This window comes from Nilaparvata lugens, chromosome Y (assembly GCF_014356525.2).
Source record: "Nilaparvata lugens isolate BPH chromosome Y, ASM1435652v1, whole genome shotgun sequence".
NCBI lineage: Eukaryota > Metazoa > Arthropoda > Insecta > Hemiptera > Delphacidae > Nilaparvata > Nilaparvata lugens.
Window position 1 is genome coordinate 40754 of NC_052519.1, and position 4043 is coordinate 44796.

Sequence of the window (4043 nt, forward strand, 5' to 3'; positions counted from 1 at the left end):
AAGATGATAAATCAGTCTATACATTTTTTCATGTATCTATGATTGAATGTAACGGTTTTTTCGATGCAGGAGTTATATGAACTCACTCTTATCTATAGAATTTGGGAAGGGGAAACATTTGCCTCACAGGGAGCAGCATAGCACACGTGTCATTTCTCTGGAGAAACATTCAACAAGGGGGAGTGTAGCACGCGCGCGCGCTCGCGCACGCATCATTTCAGTCTAAACAGTCCAGCTGAGAAGTTCACAACATGTCGTCTAACTATTTTGATTGGAGAAGTTTCAATGAGTTCTCTGTAGAAGCAAATCCACTAGCCAATTGGGGTTTTGAATTTTATCCTTATGATTGGTTTGTAGTAACAAAGGTAACATTTGCCGATAATGGCGAAATTCACCTTAAAATTATCAATATTGATAGTGAAGGTGACTTTAAACACACTATTAAGTTGCTGAAAGAATATTCAGTGGTTTTGAATGAGGATAACATCAGAAGTTTTAATTCTCGTTCATGGGAATTGAACGTAAGCGGGAATCGTATCTTCTTAAGACAGTTTCATGGTAACTATAGGCCTTGAGTATTAAGATAACCCGCTCCGCAGAGTGAAATAGGTCTGAGAATATGTAAGTATTTTTAGATATGCTAGCTCATTCCAATTATACTCACATATTGTCGGAGAAAACACTTTAACAATAACAACTGGGATGTTGTTATGAATGTACACATTCATAAACAGTTTGATTGAACTCTTGACTGTCAGTTGGAAACCAAGCATAATATGGATATTATAGAACTTAGATTATTTTAGAGATAAGGATTCACTTTAATCTGTCAGTATAGCATTAGATGTAGAGAGAGAGATAGGGAATTTCTCAAATTTTTCCCCTCAAAGGGAAATTATTTTTTCCCTCACTTTCTTCATCCCCTCATCTATACTGGGCAAGGGGAAGGGTAAATCTATTTTGAGAGAGAGTGAGAGAGAGATATCTCTTTCTCCTTCTTCATCCCCCTCATCTCCACTGGAGCAGGGGAAGGGTAAATCTATTTTGAGAGAGAGTGAGAGAGAGATATCTCTTTCTCTCTCTTCATCCCCCTCATCGCCACTGGAGCAGGGGAGGGATAAATCTATTTTGAGAGAGAGTGAGAGAGAGATATATATCTCTCCTTCTTCATCCCCCTCATCGCCACTGGAGCAGGGGAAGGGTTTATGTATTTTTAGAACAGAGCCCTCTCGTCCTCACTGGGCAAGGGGGAGGGGGAAATCTATTTTTAGAACAGGGGATGGGCGAGGGGGGAGAGGGGGAGGCTATTTCGAGCAAAAAAGTGGCTTCAAAGTATCGTTTTATACCTACTAATTAGTTCTAATTGTCGCTGAACATGTCCTAACCAAGCTCCTCCAAACAACACTATCATCAGCCCGCCAATTATCCCGCCTATACTTATAGCCTTTTACTATTAGCCCCGGTTTTTTTTGCTGTGTTAGAAACTTTTCAATCTTCTCCATATTAAGTTTCCTATTCATGACCACTAAGACAACCAATTAATATTTAGTTCCCAACACTGACATAAAGCAAAGCAAGAAAAATAAAGAAGAGCTAGAAACTATCGTGATTATGTAGATTGATTAGGTCAAGTACTATGAATGCTTATTCATTTATGAGTTAGTGTATGAATTAGTTTATGAATGTAATTTCCTTGAATAAAAATCCTTGAAATTAATTATGGGTATTGTAATTAGGATAGGGCTTACGTTTAAAACTTATGAATTCAATAATAATTTTAAAAATGATAATTATATTAAAATGTATTATAATTGAATATTGGCAACAGAAATAAATTCGTATTTATGACTCGGTAGTTTAAGAACAGTTATAGAGGTTTCTAGGTAGGGAAATGAACACAATAAACAATGCTCGATTTTGTTTACAACTGAAAACCGTCAACAAATATGAATGAAAGTTTATAACAGGCAAAAATAAAACGAAATAGTCTGTTGTCGAATCGCTCGTACCCCGTCCCACACCGGGCCAAGGATGCAATGCTTACAAAAATTACAGAGCAGCCTGCCGAATTTTACAAAACCATTTCGGCCTGTATCAAAATTAACTCGTCAACAAAGCTGTTTCCCTTTCCAGAAAAGTGAACAGAAAAACCAATATTAAGAAATATATTACAATAGAGAAAAACTAATTTTCAAATAGGATATAGATCATTTAATTATTATCATTAATTACTGCAATCTTTTATTTCTATTTTCTTTAGTGTACTGTAAGACAGAGATAATTAGAATCAAAGAAAAAAATACATGTGATCCAATATTGGAATTTAATTTTTCAAGTTGGAATAAATTTTTCAAAAAGTCTAGTTTGAGAAGTAGGTTTCACAAGTTAGTTTGAAGTTCTTCTGTCAAAAGCAAGGATGTTTCAGTGATTTACGGGTTCTAAGATTGTGATTAAGAAACTGAATTAGTGTTAGAATTTAAATGATGATTAGAAAGAAGTTATTATTGAATAAGGAATGAATTGAATCTAATTTACCAGCCTAAACGTTATGAAGTAAGTTTTTAAGTTATTAAGCTACAACGTTAGTACATTCATTTTCAATACGATAGAGCAAAAACAGTATTATCTTATCTGAGGCAGGCAATTACGAAACAACCGGTCATCTCCACGGCTCGAGCCGAACTGGTACCGTAATAGCTATGGCAATTGGTAATAGCTATAGATAATATTGTTATTCATCTACATAAATTGGCGGAGCAATGTCCATTCTATGGAAAGAATATTCAAAATATCCTTCCCACTAACTCTCTACCAAAGAATTGGGATTCAGATAACGTTCTCTCTCAACAGATTGAGAGAGATCAACAAACAAATTTATACCAAAATTGTTTCTCTCTCTGTATCTTATTCAATAATAAAAGGCAAGCAATGCTACACAGTATATTTATGAAAATGTTTTATTTACATCAACAAGAATTATATAGATGGATTTTCCCCCAACTATAGACGCAGATAGCTTTCAAAATATATATATAGTATTTATCTCAATGAAACTGTTTCTGAAGCTTTCATTATTAGCATTCATCCCAATGAATCTATTTCTATAGCTTTCAAAATATAGATATACAATGTGGTGCATGATGTGATCCAACATTTAGTTTTGTCAGAGTTTATTGTAAAAGCAATACAGAAATATGAGATATAGCTAGTCTACTGTATACCTGGAGATTAGTTTCTGGCCATTAAGTGTTCAATGTAGCCACCTTCTTGTCTGATAACTGCTTCAACACAAACGCCTATGTTATTGGAGACTCGGCGACACATATCCACGGTTATCTGTTACATGCCTCAATGATTAGCACTCGCAGATCCACCAGTGTGCTAAGCCCGGTCCAGACGCTCAAGTTTAGCTTCAGTCTTTTGTTCAAGCATAAGTCGGAGCATGTAAGTCATTGCGTCTGGACGGTAAAACGGATGGGTCTTCAAGCTTAAGTCGTCAAACTTAAAATGTATCGGCCGGCAATCTTTTTCCATCAAACCGTCCGTCTTTTGCCTATCCACCAAAACCTAAATCGCGTAAAAATGGAGATAGAGAAATTGTGATTTCAGATTCGGATTCAGCGCCCTCAAATTAATAAAATGCCTTGCGAGTACTTGACATTTTTTTTCAAATCCCATTGCAATCTAGTCTAAAAAGACTAATGAGCAATTTTTTCCTAATATAATAATGGGTTAAATATTAATAATAGATAGTTCTCACCAGGACTACTACTTCTAGCAACTAACTTGGAATAACAATAGATAATAATATTAATATATATAAATAAAGTATCATGTATTATAATATACACATTCACACTATCAACACTGCTCTGCTTTTGACATTTTCACTCCACAACACCACACAACGGGTTTGGTCCGCTTCAATCTGCGCAGCATATGTGTGTTGTCAAGTAGCTGAGCGACTTCTTCATTTTCATGCCGTTGGATCCTGTCTGCATGCTTGCGTGCGAAGCGCCCAATCTCTGTTGCAACGAACTCCA